The sequence below is a fragment of the Camelus ferus genome, chromosome 3 (genome assembly GCF_009834535.1).
Source record: "Camelus ferus isolate YT-003-E chromosome 3, BCGSAC_Cfer_1.0, whole genome shotgun sequence".
Lineage (NCBI taxonomy): Eukaryota > Metazoa > Chordata > Mammalia > Artiodactyla > Camelidae > Camelus > Camelus ferus.
Genome location: NC_045698.1, coordinates 93,035,412 through 93,057,140, shown reverse-complemented (window position 1 = coordinate 93,057,140; position 21,729 = coordinate 93,035,412). Strand labels below are relative to the sequence as shown.

The window sequence follows — 21,729 nt, the reverse complement described above, 5'->3', positions numbered from 1 at the left end:
CCTACTATGGTTAGAGGGAAGGGAGGGACGACCTGGAGGTGGGGCAGAGGTAGAACTTTGGTTTTTTTGGGGGGAGATGGGAAGGCCCTGAAGGGTTCTGAGCAAAGACGTGCTGGCGTCTCACACATGTTTTGACAGGAACACTCTGTGCTGAGAATGGATGGCAGGGGCAGGGGTGGAAGCAGGGAGGGCTGTCGGGAGGTTGGCGCAGTATAATCCAGGTGAGAGATGGCAGTGGGTGCCTGGACCAGGGAGGAGGTGGTGGAAGGAGCCAGATTTTGAAACATTTGGATGTGGAGAGAGAGAGATTGAGAGGAGAGAGAGGAAGCTCTGAGGGTTCTTTTAGCATAAGCAAACAGAAGGATGGATTTCCACTAACTGAGAGGTGGATGATGTAGGAAAAACAGGCTTATAGTGAAAAGACAGGATTTCCATCCTGGAAATGTAAGGTTTGTGATGTCCATTAGAAATCCTAGTAAGCTGTCAAGTGACCTTGGAGCTTGGGGGTGAGTCTGGGCTGGAGATATCAAGTTGGGAATGTCAGCAGATGGAGGGCATTTAAAGTCTTGAGCCTGGATGATATCACAAGTAGAGGATTGTTGGCAGTAAAGGGAAGATACCTGAAGCTTGTGTCCCGAGATGGCCAATGTTAAACAGTGCGAGAGAAGAGGAGGAACTGGCAAAGACTCTGTATGCTGGAAGCTAAAGACACATGTTTCAAGAAGGATACCTATTGTATTTTTCATTCCTCTGGCCACAGTGGCTGGTTCAGGCGCATGACCCAAGTTGGCCTAATTGGACTACATTCAGGGCTCTTACTGGAATCACAAAGGGTAAGAAGCAAACTCTCTTCTGCTTCATGGTCCTTAGCTGGGTGGATGAGCCTGGAGCTGTTGATAGCCATTTTACCCACTGGAGTGAACAGCCAGCACAGAATCAAAGCCTCAGAGACACAAAGGAAGGCAGAACCCTGATGAATCATTTATGCCCTGGATCCAGCCATGCCTGAAATCCCTAGACATTTAGTTTCCCAGTTTTGCTTAAGTCAGTTTGAACTGGATTTCTGTCATTTGCAACCAAAAGAGTTTTGACCAAAGCAGTAATGTGCCCTTACTCTAATACCATCCATGTGGAGAACACTCCCCACTGCCATTTTGAGGCTACCCCCATGACATGTTGAACCCTTGTTCCATGTGGCACTGAATCGTCTTTCATAGGGACATCCTACAGCAGTCCCCTTTATCTGAGGCTGATGAGAAAGCAATGGAGAATCACCAGAGAGAATTTTTTTGTTTGTTTGGTGGTTTATTATTTGCTTTGCTTTGTATTATTCAGCTTTATTAAGTTCAAAAAAGGGGGGAATGACAGGATTGTACCTGTATTTTGCATCATGATGGCTGTGAGGTACGGAGGCTCAGGAGAGTGAGGAGGGATATTCAGGGATATTCAGAGGACAGGCTCCTGAATTGAGGAATTGGCATGTGATCGCTTCAAGGGAAGTCGAAATCTTCAAAAGTTAGGACATGTTGAGAGAATGTGAGGGGAATGGAGTCAAGAAGGACTCCTGTTTTTTTTTTTCTTTTCTTTTCTTGTTTGTTTTTTGTTTTGTCTAAAGCAACTGAGTGGAGAGGGGAGAGCCACTGAGTCAGGTGTAGGGTTGAGAGGGACCAGCCCCTTGGAGGGGCAAACCCAGGCCCTGACCCCTGAGTTTCCCCCATCCCTCCAAGATTATTAATCTCTTGCTCTGTCTACATGTTTGCTTTTGAAGGGCATTTTTTCCTCCATGCTTTGGAGTCACTTAATTCATTGGTTCTTCATCACTTATGTCCTATTTCATTATGTTACAATCTTTACAGTTGTTAATTTACATTTATTTCCTGCAGTGACAAAAAAAAAAAAAACCCGGCCATGAAAAATGTTATTGTTGTAAATATTAATACAAGTCACAAGTGATCACCATCCAGACCCCACTTCACAGAGCAACAGCTCCCTTTTTCTGAAGCTGGGAGGATGCAGGATAATTACCAAAAGTAAGAGCTCCATCTGTCCCGAGGCTGAATGAGCAGAACCAGTCACAAGCCCTGTGATAATATTAAAAGAGGCAGAAAAAACAGCACTTGCTGACAGTCACAACCCACTTGTGCACCTCGTGTCACTCCTGACACAGACCCCGCCCTGCCTGTACCTGAGGTCTCACAGGCTAGAGGGACAAATGGCTGCCTCCATGCCCTGTGGGTGGGGGCAAACCTGTGCCCAGGAGGACAGAGGAGGAGAAAAGTTGAGATGAGGTCCTCCTCCCTGGAGGGTAGCCAGGGAGAAGGTGGCCCTGGAGGGTGGGAGGAGGTGGGCAGTGGGTGAAGTGCTGCATGTACTCCGTCGTGAGCCCCTCAATTCCTTTTCTCCTGGTCCAGAATAGGACTCACTCTCTTTTTTTTTTTTTTTTTGGTATATATACATATTTTTATTGAAGTGTAGTCAGTTTACAATGTTGTATCAATTTCTGGTGTACAGCATAATGTTTCAGTCATACATATACATACATATATTTGTTTTCATATTCTTTTCTGTTATAGGTTGCTACAAGGTGTTGAATATAGTTCCCTGTGCTATACAGCATGAACTTGTTGTTTATCTATTTTATATATATTAATTAGTATCTGCAAATCTCAAACTCCCAATTTAACTCTTCCTACCCACATCCCCCCTGGTAACCATAAGTTTATTTTCTGTCTGTAGGTCTGTGTCTGTTTTGTAAATAAGTTTGTTTGTCTTATGTTTTTTTTTAAGATTCCACATATAAGTGATATCATGTGGTATTTTTCTTTCTCTTTCTGGCTTACTTCACTCAGAATGACAATCTCCAGGTCCATCCATGTTGCTGCAAATGGCATTATTCTATTATTTTTTATGGCTGAGTAGTATTCCACTGTATAAATATACCACAACTTCTTCATCCAGTCAACTGTTGATGGACATTTAGGTTGTTTCCATGTCTTGGTTATTATAAATAATGCAGCTATGAACATTGGAGTGCATGTATCTTTTTGAATTAAGGTTCCCTCTGGATATATGCCTAGGAGTGGGATTGCTGGATCATATGAAAAGTCTATTTTTAGTCTCTTGAGGAATCTCTGTACTGTTTTCCACAGAATAGGACTCTTGCTCTGTGCCTTTTTAAGGAAAATTACACTGCAAAGAATCACTTCTTTCGCCACTCCAGAGATGACCAATACTCCTAGCCCCTGAATGAGCTGTCTCAACATCTAGACCTGGAAGAAAATGACTGTCACTTGTAAGGATGGTCTGTGTGCCATCCGCCTTCCTCCCTTAAGAAGCTCCAGAGCAAATCAGGGGTGGCTGAGTTGGAACTCCTCCTGCTGGGCCCCGGGGCTGTCCTGAGAGGTTAAGGCTATGAATGTCATCCCCGCTATGGGCTCTGCTCCAGAACGTTATCTGGCTCTCAGCTCTGACCACTGACTGGCTCCCACCTGCCCCTGACTCCATGATGAGCCCCATCTCTGGTTACAGACCTCTCTGGACCCTTGTGACTAAGTCCTTACCCTAGTCAGGTGCTACTACCCTGGTTACTGGTTCCAGGAGGAGTTCCACTCACTTCTCCCCAGTGTAGCCCTGGCTCTGGTGGAACATAGTGACAGGGATCTCCCCTGTCACTCACACCAAGCTCACAGATGGATCAGACCCCGGCAGGGGCTGCTGGAAATCCCTCCCCTGGGAGCTGTCTCCCCACTGCTCTGTTTCTCCCTTGTGCCTCTCAACTTCTGCTGGTTACTCCAGACCCTCCTCCTCCAGAAAGCCTTCTCTAGTCAGCCCAGCCCTCATCCATCTCTTCCCCCTTGGAGAGCCTGGGGGCTGGACCTCCAACCCTCCTCAAGAGCTAGATAAGAAAGACCCACTCCTAGACAAGGCCATGTGAAGACAGACAGAGATTATTGTTTTGCAGCCACAGGCCAAGCTCCCTCAGAAGGAGGGCCCTGTCAACACCTTGATTGTGGACTTCTGGCCTCCAGAATTGTGAGAGAATGAATTCCTGTTTTAAGCTACACAGTTTGTGGTACTTGGAAACTCAGAGGCACCAAGAAAAAAATTTGCCTGAAAAAGCATCAAAGTACTTATCATGGGGACATCAGAATGGTGTTAGACCATCTTTCACTTCAGTGTGGTTTGCTTTGTTTTTATCTGGAATCACAGGTCTTGACCCAGCTCTGCCCTGTGCTCCTGATGGTGGGGCTGTGGCCATGCTGTGTGGTGTCTGCCATGGGCTGATGCAGCCCCCGGATGTGCGGTGGCCTGCTCTGGGCCCTGCCTCTACCAGCCCAGCCCCACGGGCCTCCTCAGAGCAGAAGGTGCCTGATGGCATCCTTCATCTGCATCCTGCGTTCTCCGGTTTATACACCCAGGGCCACATGACTGGAGAGGCAACACAGAAGGATGGGGGCCCAGGGCAACATTCTGGTGACACCAGCATGCTGGTGTGGAGCCACGTTATTGCAGCTGCAAATTCCTTGGCTAATTTTGAAACTGCTGGGCTTGGGAGCAGTCCCCAGAGTGCAGGCTCGTAGGCCAAACTGCAAAGCCAGGTCAGGGCTGGGGAGGCTTGGGGCGTCTTAGAGACAACCTGGCACTGTGAGGCTCGCAGGCCCGGAGTGCTGGGTGCAGGGCGTCTGCTGGAGGGCATGACGCGAGCCCCAAGGGGCCAAGAAACAGGCTGGTGGCAAACCCCGCCTAGTGGCCATCTGGTGACCCAGGAAGAGAGGGGTCCTATGGGCTCAGCGTCTCTCTCAGAAGAGCCAAAGCTAGTCCCCTTCTGAGATGCATCTGACTTCAGGCTTCTCTGAATGTGTTTGACCCCTGAGTGGTTTGGAGCTTTTGAGAAGGTGGGTCCTCAGAGGTGAACCAGACCAGGGCTCCCAAGTCGGGCCTTGTGGCCTGGGCCCTGGGGATGAGGGGACTCCAGAGGAGTGTTTCTGCAGAAGGACCTGCAGAACCTCGGCCTTCAGAGGAGCGGAGGGCAGGAGGAGATGACCTTGGGCCAAGCTGAGCCCTCTAGCTCTGAAATAGCGACACCGCTATGACCCTGCTGACTGCCACTAATGGCCAAACCGAACCATAAATTCCGATTAGGGAAAGACGCCGATTGGCAATGACATACAAAAAAGTTTGTGATTAGTGAACTGTAAAAGCTAACATGACACGCTCATAATTGGGATGTATTTACTGTGCAAAAAAAAAATGCCACGCTGCCGTTCGGGCAAAGTGACTTTGAGGGAACTTTCTAAAGGAGTCTGACACAACTTCCCTCTTTTGCTCACCAAACAGCAATAACCATTATTGATGGTGCTTCTTACATGGCAGCTACAGAGAGAGAGGGGCTGTGATTTCTTGTCAGAACTGTTTTATGGTGTCGTATTTTCTGGGTGTTTAAGAAGCCCTGTTCATTTGCGGCATTATCCTGGGTGATTTATGGACCCTCAAAAAGCTCACTTCATTTCGATGTTTTAGGCATTTCGCTTTTTTACAACAAACCTTCTTCCAATATAATCAATGGAGGTTTCTCTCACTGGCCTGGGAGGGGAGTGCCGTGTGGGTTTACAGCAAAATCAATATGAGGATAAATGGACAGAAAAGGAAGTCCGTTGTCAGGGTAGAAAGAGGCTTGAAAGTCCCCAGCTCAGTGGCGAAGCCATCAGCAGGGGCTAGTCTGGAGGCCGGCCTTGCTGAATGTGGTTGCAGGGAGTGGTCCTCACTGACCAGCCCGGAGGGATGCTGGCGACAACAGAGCCAGGCGGTGGGGAGAGGGCTCAGTCACACTTTAATTAAATATGTTTGCTTATGAGCCATCCCCCTGCAAGTCTCATGAATGTTTGATGCTGTTTGAATGTGTTTTCTAATTAAAGTAAAAAATGACTCCCAAACATATTAATGTTCCAACATTTGCTTTCTTACAGATAAGGCAGATGAATAGGTCACAGCTGGGTCTAACATCTCCTGAAGGAGACTTTGCAGCCGCAGAGGCCCCTGGAGGAACCCCAGATCTGCTTGCTAACCCTTGTCCCCCCAGTCACTGCCAGGGAAGTCCCCGGATTTTCTCTGGAGACATGGAAGTGTACCCTAGCAGGCCATCACTTCCAGGGGGGCTTGGAGGTGGGGGAGTATGGTGCATCAGGATGGGGTCCACTGTGAGGTAAATGAAGCCATATAAGGTAAGATGTCAGTTAGTTTTTGTAGGAGAAGGAAAACTTACAGGCGTCTTGAGGCCCCTTGGTGGAACACAGTAAATATTAAATTAATGAGCAAACAAAGGAGTTCAGGCTGGAAGTTAAAAAAAAAAGCTCTAGGCAGAGTAGACAGATAAGTAGGGGGATACCTCCCTCCCTCGGGCAGCCTCATGGTGCAGACAGTAGCTCACTGTCTCCCCAGCCAGCCTTATATTCATTCACTCATGTATTTGTTTGTTGAGCACCCAGCATGGGCCGGGGCCTGCTCAGGGCCCGTGGGCACAGTGGTGCCTAGGACAGGTGGGCGCTGGCCCTCAGGGGGCTCACAGTCTGGTGCAGCAGATTCATATGTAACTACCAATGGTCAGTGTCATGAAGGAAAAGAGCCCAGTCAGCTGCCCCACCTCCTAAAGCACTCCCGCTACCCTCTGGCGGGAGAGAACACCCCTGTCCTAGCACTTGGTAGATTTGGTTCCGGCCCTAGGCCTTTATTTGAGTAAACCTCCACCCCAGTAATCCTTCAGAGGAAGGTCACAGAACACTCAGGGCCACCATCTGCCCCATCTCCCCCAGACAGTTGAATATGAGTGAGCAGAGATCTTGTAAGCTTTGGCTCCATGCCAGTCCTTGTGCTGGGCCCAGAGGATTCAGCCATCAACATACAGTTACAGTTCCTTTCCTCAAAAAATGTACACCCTCATCTTTGTGCCAGGCACCGTTCAGCCTTTGATGACCCCCTGCTCTAGGCTGGTGCCTGCTGATGCCATGCATTAGAGTCTCAGTAGGTCTGGGGGTTCCTAGAGGCTGGGGCTTCTCTGCCTCCTTCGTGGTCCCCTGCAGCACATCTGAGCACAGGATCAGACTCAGAGCTGGGGCTCCTGCTCAGCTTGTTCCACCCTCCAGGGGGCTCATTCCCTGCTCTGGACTATAGTGACTATCACTAGCCCATCGACAACTCAGCCTGAGACACACGTGGCGGAGATGGCTGGCTGCCGGCCGCAACCACCCTCCCCTGGCCATAGCACACAGCAGTAGCTGGGAAGCCCATCCAGAGACATTTTCCAGCCACATCCCCACTTCCCTACCTCCATCCCACCCATCTAAGCATGTGACGAGTTTCTTTTCTGTGACCGATTTTTGACAATGGAAAGTGAATGCAAGAGACGTATGTTACTTCAAGGCCCAGATTCTTTCTCCTTTCATCAGCTGCATGAAGAAGACCACAGGCCATAAGAGATGATGGAGCCACAGAAATAGATCCCAGGGCCCTGAGTCACTGTGTGGAGGATGCTGTACACCAGCCTGGGACCTTTGCTTTAAATTGCTGTGTAAGCAAGAAATAAACTACTATTATGTAAGCAACCCCCCCCCCCCATATTTAGGTATACTTGTTGGGTGCCTATTCTCCCCAGTCTGTACACCAGCATGAGACCCCCATTCCCACCCCTCCCTGCCCCAGGCTGTGCTTTTTCAGTGACTTGCTCATCTTCCTCATTCTTTTGCTTATGAGGGAGAATTGTGCCTTTGGCCAGGTTTGCTTGTTCGTTTTGTTTTTGAAATGTATACTATGAAAAAATATATATAGAAAAGTAGAGGGAATGGTACAATGGGCATATAAAGTATAATGTACATTATAGGAGTAAAGGGGACATCTTTAGGCCTGTCACCTAGGTTGAACTGCTGTTTATATCCTGTTGTATTAACTTTGTCTGTTTTTTATTTCTGAAGTATTTAAAAATAAACTACAGACATTATTATATTTCACCCATAACTATTTCAATACATACCTCCAAAACATAAGGTAATAGTGATACACAATCATAAGGCCATTATGTCAGTTAGGGTTCTCCAGAGAAACAGAACCAACAGGATGTACATAGATGCAAAGAAAGAGATTTTACTATAAGGAATTGGCTCCCAATTATGGAGGCTGAGAAATCCCAAGATCTACACTTGGCAAGCTGGCGATGCAGGAAAAGCGGATGGTTCAGTCCCATGTCCCATGTGGTCAGGCAGGAGGCGTTCCCTCTCACTAGTGGGAGAGTCACCCTGTCAGCCTTTCTGTTCTAGTCAGGCCTTCAACTGAGCAGATGACGCCCATCCACATGAGATTGGGTCATCTGTTTTACTCAGTGTACCTATTCAAATGTTATACTCATCCAAAAAACTCTCACAGACACCCTCAGGATAATGTTTGACCAAATGTCTGAAACCCCTGTTGGCCCAGTCATGTGACACATGAAATAAACTGTCACAGTCATTATTATACCTAACCAAGTTCACAGTTCCCTGACACCGTCTAATATCCCATCTATATTCAAATTTCCCCAGTCATTACTTATAGAATTGTTTCTTCAGAGTAGTATCCAATCAAAGACCAAGCATTGTGTTGGTTCTTGCCCATGACCCTTTGAGGAAGCCCAGCAGTCAGGGTCAATGACTCCTCCAGGCTTGGATTGTGGAGGGAAGTTTTTGGATGTGGAGTCAGACTGCAGGTCTGAGAAGATAATTATTCATTATTGAGAACAAGCACAAGTGAAGCATCATAACACTCAGGGCTCCATCTGTGGTAATGGATGGGCCCCAGCCATCAAGCACTTGTGTCTCTAAGTGCTTTACATCATTAATTAGATACACCTGGCAACCCCAGCAAGGGCGAGTCGTCGCGGCCAGGGTTACCTCCAGCAGAGCGTGAGTAGCTGAGCTGTCCACTCAAGGTCACCAAGCAGGTCTGGGCCGGAGTGTGGGCCTCTGCCCCCTAAACATTATCCCAGACTCCTCTCCAAGGGGAGAAGTCAAAGCCCAGCCAGAGAGGGCTGGGTACCAGGCAGGCCTGGGCCAGCATTCCCAGGTCCAGGACGGATTGAGCCTTCTTCCCTATAGGGAAAGTCACAGGACAGCAGCTGAGATCACCTGGGGGGCAATTGTAAGCTCCCATTAGGTCACAGGCAGGACACTAAAACATTGCAAATCAGATCACATTTTATTTAATTAATTAATTTATTCATTTTTAATTCTTACTTTTTATTGAAGTGTAGTCAATTTACAATGTTAGTTTCAGGTGTACAGTGATTTAGTTACACATACACACATACATATATATATTTTCTGTTTCCTTTCCATTACGGCTCATTGCAAGACATTGAGTATAGTTCCCTGTGCTATATATACAGTAGGTCCTTGCTGCTTATCCACTTCACATATAGTAATGTGTATCTGTCAGTCCCAAACTCCCCATCTATTCCTCCCCATCCCTTTCCCTGCTGGTAACCACAGTTTGTTTTCTATGTCCATGAGTCTATTTGCAAATCAGATCACATTTTAAACACATTAAGAAAGTTTGCTCAAAATTCCAGGTGAATCCTCTCCCAGAGTAAAAGGTCCTTGTGTTATGTGAATAACTTGTCCATGAACTGTCAGGTTTCTATGAACTGAGTTTTCTAAAAACGACCATAAAGGCACAGGAGTTAAAAGTGCTAGCCCCTAGATTCCAGACTCTTCCTCACCATAGGTGGCTTGCCTGTACAAGCCTCAGTTTCCTCAAATGTAAAATGGGGATTATAACAGTATCTACCTCAAAGGGCGGTGACAAGGATTATATAAAATGATGCTTAACCTAGTGGCTGGCACATGACAAACTAGAAATGTTGGCTGCTTTCTCGTTCTCATTATGTTATTATCTATTGACCAAACAGTAGATGAGCATACACACAAAATCAAAACACATAAAATCTGTTGACCAGACAAACAATAGATGACCACACATGCAAAGGGCCCAGCCTCTGAGCTGTCAGGGCAGTGATGTGTTTTGGATATATATCAGTATAGTGTTCCTGCAGGAGGACTCAGAACTGTGCTGTCCCAAATCAGAAGCAATGGCAGTGCAACTGTCATCACATTTTGTTATTCTCTGCCTGCATTTACATAACGTTTCAGCAAAGTGCTTTATAATCATTTCATTAGTCATTCATTTGCTTAATTGCATAGCCTTTAATTCAGTTAGAAAGTCTGATTTTAAATTCAGGTTTCCACTACCACAAGTTTTAATTCAGAAAACCTTTTTTTTTTTTTTTAAATAGGTGGAAACATTTCCAAATTTTGAGCCCCATCCCACCCGCAGTGACTGGTTCTGGCGTATAGAGGGAAAGACACTGAAAAGTGGCTGCAGTGCTGGCCCAGCTCGAAGGTCTAATTTAGAATGCCAGAGGACCTCTGCCCACCACCTTCAAACAGGAAGAGCACCAGGTCGAGTGCTCACATTGGCAGTTAGACAGTGATTGCTAAAGCAGACTCACAGGACCCCAAATAGTGATGCTTAAGAACCCACAGTTTACTGCAAGACAAGGATACAAAGGTTGCCTCCTGGCACCGACTGGAGAGGCCAGGCTTGGGCTCCAGTTGTCCTCTCTGTGAAGGGCCTTTCTGGATGTACTTCCTCTCTTGGACCAGGAATCTCCAACGTGTTCCCGGAACACCTCAAACTAGGAAGCCTGAAATGGAGTCTTGGCCAGGACTCATACCCTGCTGGTCATAGAGGCATATTCTTGCTGTGGTACTGACCTAATGGTGGAAGCTTTTGGGGGTCTCACTGAGGCTAAGTGCGAATCATCAGTCTTGCTGTTCTCAATAAACGATGCTGTCAAGCTGGTACAAAGTGCCCTGAAACTCCTAGGACCTGTGGTTGCAAAGCAACACTGTTAATCAGTGAGTTTCCTGTGCTGATCACCGGGGCAGCACTGTGCAGGTACGTCTCTTGCTTCAGTAACACAGCTCAGCCCAATACCAGGCCTGCTCGAATTAACCCTCCCAGCTCAGCTCAGGGACTATGTGTGACCAAGAGTGAAGAGGAGGGCATAGAACTCACTTGCTTTGCTGGTGTGAACCTGGGGGAAGTCACAGGGCTCAGCCTACAGCAGGGACATGGCTCCTCCACCCTGACCATGGCCATAGCTCCCTAGTGGCCACAAGTCTCCAGCCTTTCTCCCCTACCATCCATTCTCCATTGGCCACACAAGCCCTGTTCCTGAGCGTGCAATTTTGATTATGCCTTTACTCAAGTGTCACCCTTTCAGCAAGCCCTTCCCTACACACCCTACTTAAAATTGCACCCACCTCCACACACTCCCTATCCCATTTCCTGCCTTATTTCTCTGTTTCACGTGTCACTAGTGTGTCTTGCTTTTGTAGTCTGTCCCACTAGAGTGTAGGTGCCATGAAGCAGAGGTTTTTAATCTGCGTGTTCACAATGTCTCTGTGCTAAGTCACTGAGGACCTGGCATGTACTGAATGTCTCTAACTTGATACCCCAAACCCATCATTTGTTTCCCCTGGTTTTTTGAATCCTAACCTGGACCCTCTCTAGCTTGGCCCAGATTGCCTTTTTGGTCTTCTCTCCCTTAGTATTTTATTCGTCAGATGGTTCAGGTTCAGGAAGAGAAGGGTGTAGTTATTTACCAGGTTCCTGAGTTGAACTGAGGAGGGAGAAGAGTATGAAGAATGTAAGGCTTGGTGAGAGGGAAGGGAGGCTGGGTAGAGGAGAGTGGACCAGGCTCCTTGCACAGACTGGAGATGTTCTCCAGATATAAGGTGAATGCTGGGACAAAGGAGAAGCTATTGTTCAAGGTGATGACCCTGGGCCCCAGGTGATCCCTTGCTGGGACTTAATGATATCTGGGTTAAGGGGGAAGGTTTTTTTTTAATTGAAGTACAGTCAATTACAATGTGTCTATCTCTGATGTACAGCACAATATCCCAGTCATGCATATACATACATATATTTGTTTTCATATTTTTTTCCATTAAAAGTTATTACAAGATATTGAACATAGTTTCCTGTGCTATACAAAATAAACTTTAAAAAAATCTATTTTTATATATAGTTGTTAACATTGTAAATCTCAAACTTCCAAATTTATCCCCTCCCACCCCCTTTGCCCAGTAACCATAAGATTGTTTACTAAATCTACGAGTCTGTTTCTGTTTTGTAGATGGGTTCATAGTGTCCCTTTTGTTTTTCTTTTTTAGATACCACGTATGAGTGATATCATGTGGTATTTTTCTTTCTCTTTCTGGCTTACTTCACTTAGAATGATGATCTCTAGGTCTATCCATGTTGCTGCAAATGGCATTATTTTATTCTTTTTTATGGCAGAGTAGTATTCCAGTATATAAATGTACTACAGCTTCTTTATCCAGTCATCTATCAATGGACATTTAGGTTGCTTACATGTCTTGGCTATTGGATATAGTGCTGCTATGAACATTGGGGTGCATGTGTCTTTTCGACTTAGAGCTCCTTCTGGATATATACCCAGAAGTGGGATTGCTGGATCATATGGTAAGTCTATTTTTAGTTTTTTGAGAAATCTGCATACTTTTTCCATAATGGCTGCACCAAACTACATTCCCACCAGCAGTGTAGGAGGGTTCCCTTTTCTCCACACCCTCTCCAGCATTTATCATTCATGGACTTTTGGATGATGGCCATTCTGACTGGTGTGAGGTGATACCTCATTGTATTTCTCTGATAATTAGTGATATTGAACATTTTTTCATATGTCTATTGGCCGTTTATATGTCTTCATTAGAGAAATGCTTGATTAGGTCTTCTGCCCATTTTTGGATTGGGTGGGTTGTTCTTTTGTTATTAAGTTGTGTGAGCTGTTCATATATTCTGGAAATCAAGCCTTTGTCAGTCGCATCATTTGCAAATATTTTCTCCCATTCCGTAGGTTGTCATTTTGTTTTGCTTATGGTTTCCTTTGCTGTACAAAAGCTTATGAGTTTAATTAGGTCCCACTTGTTTATTTTTGTTCTTATTTCTATTGCCTAGGATAGACTGCCCTAGGAGAATGTTGCTAAGATTTATGTCAGAGAATGTTTTGCCTATGTTTTCTTCTAGGAGATTTATTGTGTCTTGTCTTATATTTAAGTCTTTAAGCCATTTTAAGTTTATTTTTGTGTATGGAGTGAGTGTTCTAACATCACTGATTTACACGCTGCTATCCAGTTTTCCCAACACGACTTGCTGAAGAGACTGTCTTTTCTCTTTAAACAAAAAAATTAAAAAAAATTTTTAAAGGGGAAAAATTAAAAAAAATTAAAATAAAAACTAAAATAAAAAACATTAAGAAAATTTAAAAAATTAAAAAATTTTAAAAGAAAAAAGATTTGAAAACAGAATATAATAAATAACAGAAGAGCAAAAGAAAAAGAAAATCAAATTGAGACAAATTATAAAAACTCAATAACATTTAAAAAAAGAAAATTTAAGAAAAGATTTAAAAAGTAAAAAGAATAAAAAATTAAATAAAAATTAAAAAAAAAAAAAAAATGAAAAAAGGGAGAGAATGTGTTCCCATGGAGATGGTGCACTCATAATAATTTTGTCACGAGGCCTGTTTTTAGTATGGGTAATTGCCAAGTCTTCCTTCCCTGCCTTTTGGCTGTTATCCTTTTGTTTGGAGGTGTGGCTGGCGTTGTGGTGGCCAGAGCCTACCTTGGCTATTGAGTGCAGATTCCTTTTTGTTCTGTGGTTGTTGCTGCTCCCGCCCTCGCCCCGCTGTGGAAACTCCCATCGGTTGTTCCAGAAGCCCTCAGTTCGCCCCCCTGTTCTGTGCAGCTCTCAGCCCCAAGTCTGCTCAGGGTTGGTGGTTGGCGGGCAGGTCACGGCCCCCTCCCAGCGCTGCGACTGCGCAAAGTAGGTGGGCGGGTCATGCCCAGTTCAGTGTCGCTCCTGGGGCTGCTCCACGCTGTCTCACAAAAAATGGCCGCACCAGCCCTCGCCCCTCCTCTGTGTCAGAACTCCACTCCTTGTTCCTCTGTCTTAGAGGCACGAGTCCACAGAGGCGCAGAGCTGAACCCTCCCTTCTGCCTGGGGCTGTAAACAAATCTCAGTCCTGCCTATGAGGTTGCAGAGCACCTGGGTACGGATTCTGGTTTCTACCCCGCCTCCACCTGGGAGCGCACCTGGGAATATGGTGGCTGTGGCTGGGCCCTGCCTCTCTTCTCCTGAGAACGGGCCAGCAATGGTGCTGAGGGTCTGAGGAGACAAAGGCTACGGCGCCCCTCCCCACAGTGCACACCAGCAGTGTTGCTTTGCTTTTTTAAAAATTTTATTTTATGGGGCACCCATGTTGGTCTCTGAATACCCTCCCAGCCACAGCGCACAGCACACTGCAGTCCCCCGGGGTTGCCTCTATACAGCCGGCCCTACTCCTCTGCCCGGCTCTGGCAGCCTGTCCCACCCATGCAGGTTCGCGTCTAGGGCTGGGGGTCTCGGGGACCCTTTGTGCCTGTTTCACTTAATTCTGTTGGTCAAGGGCTGTTCTGTACAGATCCAAGCCTCGGAGGTTCCCCCTCCATCCCGCTGACCTCTGTTGGAGAGGGGGAGACCCAGCGAATGAGCGCTATTCCTCCTTTGCCACTTCCTCCTGAAGGACCGGTCTTGCACTAAATTCCTTTTTCCTTCTTTCTTTTTTCCTACAAGATTTGTGGTGAATTTTGTCTTTTGAAGAAGGCAATGTCCTGTCAGAATTCAGCAAATGTTCTGAGTGATTGGGTGGGTCCATGGATGTCTCTCTCGGTGTATTCGTGGGACAGGGTGAGCTACGAGCATCCTTCTACTCCGCCATCTTGGCCACCCTCAGAAGGTGGTTCGTTCAGTGCAGCTCCCATGCCAGCGTTCCGAAGATGCCTTGGTCTCTCTCCTGTTGGCTTGGCCTCCATATGGTGAGCATCCTGCTAGCCCGGGGCCAGTCTGCATAGAGTATGTAGGTTGTGGTCTTTGGGGTCAGACAGAAGTCCTCTGGGCTTTCCTCCGGGCCTTGTGTGTGCATCCTACACCTGCTCCACGCCCAGGCCTGGCCTCGCTGTTTTGCAGCCAGCTCACTCCTCCTTAGCACTCCCAGCAGCTCCTGCCTGTGGGGCTGTTTGGAGCTGCTGTGGCTGTGTCTTGCCTCTTGGCTCCCTTGCCTGCCTTGAGAGCAGGGTTCCTAGCCTGTTGCCTGGCTGCACTGGGCTGGTCCGTCCTTGGAGGTGTGGTAGCACACGGAGCCTGGAGCAGGCCGCCTGAGGTCGGGATGCTTCCCCACGCAGGCATGGCTGCTCAAATCTGGGAACTCAGGGCTGGGTGGCCTTTCTCTCTGTCAAGTTTAGGATTCAAATTTAGCTTCTGAATTCAGGAAGCCTGCCTTTGGGGCTTGGCATGTGGGAGAATGCAGAGGGTCAGGGCGTCCAGAACTCAGCCGGAGCCCTCACCAGCTTTCCTCTTCCCCACTTGCCTGAATCTAAGAGTATCAGCCAACTTTTAGTGAGGCTTATTGTGTGCAGAATGCCTTATGCACAGCAGCTAACTCCATCCTCACGGCTCTTTCCCAGGTTACGGCTGGGACAGAGAGGCCAGGCCAGAGGTCCCGGCAGGTGCTGCATCTGGTACTCCCGTTTCTTTTTTTCTGTCCAGAAGAGTCAGAAGCTGCTCTGAGCTATGAGAGGACTGCTTCAGACACGTTTCCCTTTAAGGCTGATCACTGCTTTTGGTAAGTCTATGGCATCCAAGGTGGGGCCACGGTGGGATCCAGTTCTCCAGTTGGAGGTCCCCTCATAGAAAAAGTCAAAGTACCTTAATTGCTTGACTTTTTGAAGCAGTTTCATCTTTGGCATATTCACTTCTGTTGCCTTAGAGGCTATTGCTGCTCCTCTTTATAGGCGAGGGATCTGATCCCCAGGGAGCACGCAGGGCCCTGTAGTGGGACTGGCTTTCCCGAGGGCAGGTGCTTCTCCCACCAGGCCCTTCTGCCTCCTATTGTGGTCAGATGTGCATGAGCCCTGAGAGGCTCAACTTGGAGCTCAGGTGTGCCTGCCTGTGGAAGTTCTGGCCAGGCCCAAGCTCACTTAGGCTTCTATTCCTTTTCTGCATGGTGGTTGTCTGTCCCTTTCTGCGCTCCTGATCCTTAAACTGCATTTCTATACCTAGCTCTGTAGCTTCCTGAGCTGGGAGAGGAGGCCAGGTAGTATCGGTCATGGCCGCTTGGGGTATCTATCAAGGGAAGACAGAACATTCTTGATATTTCAGTGGCTTAGACCAATAATGTTATTAAAGCTTATTTCTCACTCACACTTAGTCCATTTGGGGTGACCCTGATCAGGCAGCTGATGCAGCGACTGAGGGACTCAGGCCCCTCCATGTCATGACTGCTGACTTCAAGGACCCATGGCCACTTAGGGGTGGTCTCCACTCTGGCCAGAATGGAAAGCAGCAGGTGACTCTCCAGGGGCAGGGGTTTGTACGGGCTAGGTTTGCAAGGAGCACGCATCACTTGTGCCCACATTCCACAGGTCAGGACTCAGGCACATGGCCACATCTAACCACAGGGGCAGCTGGGACATGTCATCTAGCTGAAGGCCCAGGAGGAGGGGGAAACAAGTTTGGGGGAGCATGTAGTGCTCTGCCATAAGGCCTGGCATGGCCATGCGGGGGCCAGCTACAGTCTCAGAATGCTGGCATGTCTCCCTGCTGCTCCCTGGGCATCTCTCAGGCCAGGTGAGCCCCTTGCTGAAGGCCCAGGTGCCTCTGGTATCAGAGGCCCTGAGTAGTGTAGGCCAGGCTAGGACTGGGCTCTGGCCCTGACAGATATACAGGTGACCATGGGTGAGGCCTCGCACCTCTCCTGGCTCCAATACCTGATGAGCCCAGCCTGCCTCTCAGAGCTGTTAGAGGAACAACTGAAGGCACCCAGAGAAGATAAAGTGCTATTAGGAGGAGGAGGCAGAAGGAAAAGGAGGCTGATCACAGCTGGGCATGTTCCACAAAAGGCTGTGGACAGCCAGCCCTGAGGATCCTCACGTACCCAGTGTGCATGATTCATTAGGCGTTGCCCTGCCTTCCACAGCCAGGCCATCCACCTTGACCCTTTGTATAATCACTGTGCACTGTATACCCGTCCTCCCTGGGGATCTTAACGCATTAGTGGCATTTGATCCCGCCTTCAGTTAAAAATTAGGCTTATAAATTGAGGCCATGCCCTAGGGGACAGCAGTGTTATAAGCTCATCACCTGATGATGTTCAAACCTAGTTATAAAAATATACAGCACCTCCACACCAGGGAGCAACTGACCTACTTTATACCTCATGGACTGGCACTCAGTTGGCAGGAGGAAAGTCCAGGCCCTTGTTCTGTCTTTAAATTCCTGATAACCCATGTTCTCTGGCTGATTGCTCTTCTTAGAGCTGGAAGCCCCTAACCAGTGTGTTTTTCTTGGGCTAAAACTGCAACATACTCGGCTCCAAGGCCACGCAGCAAGGTGCTCTGGAGCACAGGTTCTCTGGGCTCCTGACTGGGAGAATTTTTGGGTTCCTTCTGGTCTCCCCCGTCAGGGTGTTGGTCCCTTAGAGCTAGGCCTTCCCAGGTGTTGATCTCCCCCTTCACTGTGCCTGGAACCGAGGTCCCAGCAGGAGGGGGCCCTGTTGTCCTTGCTCTGACTACTCCTGCATCTGTAGTCAGCTCTGTGACCTCCTGCCTCGGAGCCTCCCCTGGGTCCTGAGGACACAGAGGACCATCCACTTACTCTTTGCTCAGTCATTCAACATGTGTTTCCTGAAGGTGTTCAGTGAACCAGGCCTGGCAGGCAGCAGGGCACACAGATGAGAAACCTCCTGTGTGGAGGTCAGCCTCCTGGAGCAGGTGGACATTTGCCCATTAATTTCCTGAGTGTATCTATCTATCTGTAATCATCTGCATGTTTACGTATCTGTCCATCTGTCTATATACACAAAAACTGACAACAGTGGTAAATGCCAGGAAAGGGGGCACCTCTATGGTATGGTGCTGGGAGGGCTACAGCGTGAACATTTGATCTAGTCATTGAAGTCAGGGAAGACTTCCTGGAGGAAGTGACAATGTTGCTGAGATGGAAGATTTGAAGATGAGGAGGAGTAAGCTGGGTTTAGGAAGTGGATGTAGAATCAGAATGTGGGCTATGGAGCAAAGTGTGGGGGGTCAGCTGAGGAAGCCCCTACCCCCGGGGCCAACTAGCCATAGCTGTATTCAGCTCCCGCCGAGGGTGCAAGGACCAGTGGACAGGGCCCTGTCTCCTGATCCTCCTCCTTTAATACCTGTGCCTCCAGCAGGCACTCACCATGGGTGTGCAGCAGGTCCTTGCTGGGCATAATTCAAGAACAATTCTTTATTTTTCTATTAACCTTCTTAAGTCCTCAAGGTTTACGTAGCTTCTTGGAGGTAGGTCATAATATAGCTCAGAATCACCAGTCTGGTTGACAGTGGTGGGGAGCAATTGCCCACATTTTTCTCTGCCCCTCCCCATGAATTTTAACTAAACTAGAAATAATTCATTTTTTAAGGGAGCACATTTGTTTTCTTGCAAAAAAAAATCTGAGACAATTTGAGTGGGGATTCCATCATATTTGACGTATATAGAGGTTGGGCCTGAGAATGGAGGTTGCTCCTTGCTGCCTCCTGGTTGATGTCGACTTTGTTCACAGCAGTGTGTGGTCAGCTGACCCTGCTATCCAGGCTGTGGGTGACCAGCATGGCCGCTGTGGCTGGGTCTGGCCTGACAAGCTTCCAGGAGGAGGTCAGAGGCTCAAAGGTGCCTCTGGAAGAAGCCTTGGGGGGGTGGTCCTATGCACGTGAGTAGGTGACAGCCATAAGGTGAAGTTGCTCAAGGCAGCACACAGGACCCACGGGTCCCTCTGGAAGGCCAGCTGTCAGACCCGGAGGATGTGAGGTCCTGACCCTGCATAAATGCCTGTTAGCGATGGTGCCTCTTCTCCCCCGACATCTCACCAATGTGCTCTTGTCTGTTCCGTGGTAGCCTGGAAGGGCCTCGCTGGTGGCTCAGGCTATACAGGTGGTGACGGCCTCCTTACGCTGGAGCTGGCCCAACCACCTCTGTAGTCATTTCCAAGGCCACTCCCAGCCCCGTTTGGGGAAGCACCTAGCCTGTCACACTTCTTGGGGGGTTGGGGAGCTTCTCACGTTCTCCCAGTCCAGCACTCCATGCAAGACCTAGGAGCGGTCTCCAGATCTCTAAGGCCAGAACCTGGCATTAGGGGTGTGGTTAGAGAGTTGGTAGCACTGGTAGTACCATGACCCTTGGGACAGGTAAAGTGTAATTAGGTAAAGAAATGAACTGGACAATACTATATTGCTACATTTATACCTACCAGAGAGCTTCCCAACTAGGCTCTCAATTATTTCCTTCTAAAATGGTCCTCTTTGTCACAGGATACTATGACATGTAGCTACTACTAATTCCATTTGCCGAAAGAGGAAACTCAGGCCAGAGAGGCTGCTTGACTTGCCCCAGTTTTCGGGTCAGTTCACGCAGAGCCATAAAGCCTGAACATACTGCCCCAGCTCTTGGGTGCTTGTCTGGAAAAACCAGACTTAACATGCCAATAGGGAGGTGCTTTCTCCCCTCCCGTCCTATACCCTCATCATCAAAGTCTCAGAGAGACAGGCTGGTGGTGCTACCCTCTCCAACAGAATGGCTTTAAGTTTTCACCTGACAAGTGGATATGACTTTGGGGTTTTGTTTGTTGCAAAGTCACATGCTGACTTCCCGGGACAAGAGGATTGAATCTCACAGCAGTGAATGTGGTAGTCTCCCAACCAGACACGTTCTAGCTCTGAGGACCAGGAGCCAGTGTTATGGCTTCCTGGCCTCTGTGAGGTCTGCTAGTTCATGACCTGGGCAGGGCTGAGGGATCAGAGGGGCAGACAGTGGTCCTGGCCAGATGCGGAAGGCAAGCCTTGGGGACACCTGAAGAGAGAAGCAAGGCCCCATGAGGTTGAAGCAGACCCATCCTCAAAGAGGAAGCACAGGTGTATCCTGGTGCTGACCCCTGGCCCTCTTTGCCGGCCTGGCCTGTGCTGCCTGTCCTGGAAGGGCCCCGGGGACTGCGACTCTCCCATCCATATGCTCAGAGCCGTCTGTGCTCCCGCTTTCCAGCGTGTCCTGCCCAATGCATTATTAATGAGGCAGCCTTCATTTCCAGTTTTTGGGTAGCTCATTTGTTCCTACAATCATGATTTCAAATATCACATGAATAATACAGAAAATTATTTTACTGTAGTTAGATCAGCCTGTTAGCTGTCACACATCTGAATAAATTAGCTTCTCCATCCCTCAGGGCCTGGAGAGAAGGTGCTGGCCGGGCAGCAGTGGAGCGGGGTGGGGAGAGGGTGTCTAGCCTAGGCCAACCTAGTGCTCAAAACTTGGCTTCAAGAGGCCAAGTGTGTTTCAGGGCTGAGGAAATAACAGAGGCCGTGACTTATCAAGGAGGAGCTTGGCTGCTGCTGAGTGGGTCGGTTGTAAATGATGGTCTCTCCTGCCCAGATCTGGACTGGTGTACAGGGATGCTCAGCAAGCTGAGACCTATCAGCTCTGAAATGCAGACTGGGGTCCACACCCCACATGTGAAGCAGGGGACTCTGCCATGCAACAGTCAGACACAGGCACCTTTAGGAAGGTGGAGCTCAGGTAGAAATTCATCAGCTTGTTAATTTTGGTGGTGGTGGTGGGGTGACTTGGCTGTATCCCTTACCAACTGGATTATATTTGGGAATTTGCTTTCCTCCTCTGAGCCTCGGCTTCTTCATCTGTAAATTGGGTCCAGTATTCCTTAGATGCCTCACCCCACTGGGTTTTTGTGAGAGATGAAAATGAAGTAATGGACATGCATAAACTTGCCAACTGCAGAGTCCCACGGGAAAATTCAGTTTCCTCTGTGCCTACCTCTTCAGGACAAGCCTTGTCTGCATCCCGTTTAAGTAAAGACCCAAGAAAAGGCAATTCTAGCCCTCTCTCCCACACCTATTTTAGTATTTGAGAACCTACTCAGTTCCCTGTTTGTGCAGCAGTAATTGGCCATGTGCCAGGACCTGCCTCTGGCCTGTGTCCTTGTACCCCTGGTGTCTCATTCCCAGAAACAACTCTGGTTAGGACCAGTGGTCACCTGTGCCAGTGGCAGCAAAGCCTCTGGCCCTGGGGATGGAGCTGGCCCTGGTGGAACCATCTGTCTGTGAAGCTCTGCTGGTGAAGGCAGAAGAGGAAGGTGCCCATAGGCCCCATCGGGGAGCAACCTGAGCACTGGGGACCAGGGACCACTTCCCCTCATGCCTGGCACAGCGGGGGCAATGGCACATGCTCAGCAGATGCCAGCTGAAAGAATGACCAAGTTCCTCAGTCCTACTTGGATAAAGTAGACTGGGTCCCCACAAGGGTCCCAACTGGAGCTCAGCTTGAAGGGGAGCGTGGGGAGCCGCCAGGTGGGGCCTGCAGAGGTGGGAGTGAGGTCCGCAGCTGGGGTGTCCAGGGCCGTGGGTGGAGGTGAAGTTGAGGTTTGGGGCTCCCTCCGGGAAGGGGAGGAAGGAGGCTGCAGGAGAGCAGCTGAGAAGGGCTAGAGAGAGAGCCAGAGGCTAGAGCTGCAGGGACCATGCTGAGTGCTGGAGAGTGAGGGCAGGGGTCACA

General features: G+C 48.5%; 1 long non-coding RNA gene across 1 annotated transcript in view; it reads left to right on the top strand.

Moving 5' to 3' along the window:
- LOC116659800 overlaps nucleotides 1-14,947 on the top strand; it is a 37,320-nt gene extending 22,373 nt beyond the window's left edge. The window contains exons 2-3 of the long non-coding RNA XR_004315164.1: nucleotides 10,316-10,980; nucleotides 14,725-14,947. This is a non-coding gene — a long non-coding RNA (uncharacterized LOC116659800). The remainder of the gene's footprint in view (nucleotides 1-10,315; nucleotides 10,981-14,724) is intronic.
- Nucleotides 14,948-21,729: the final 6,782 nt, after the last annotated feature.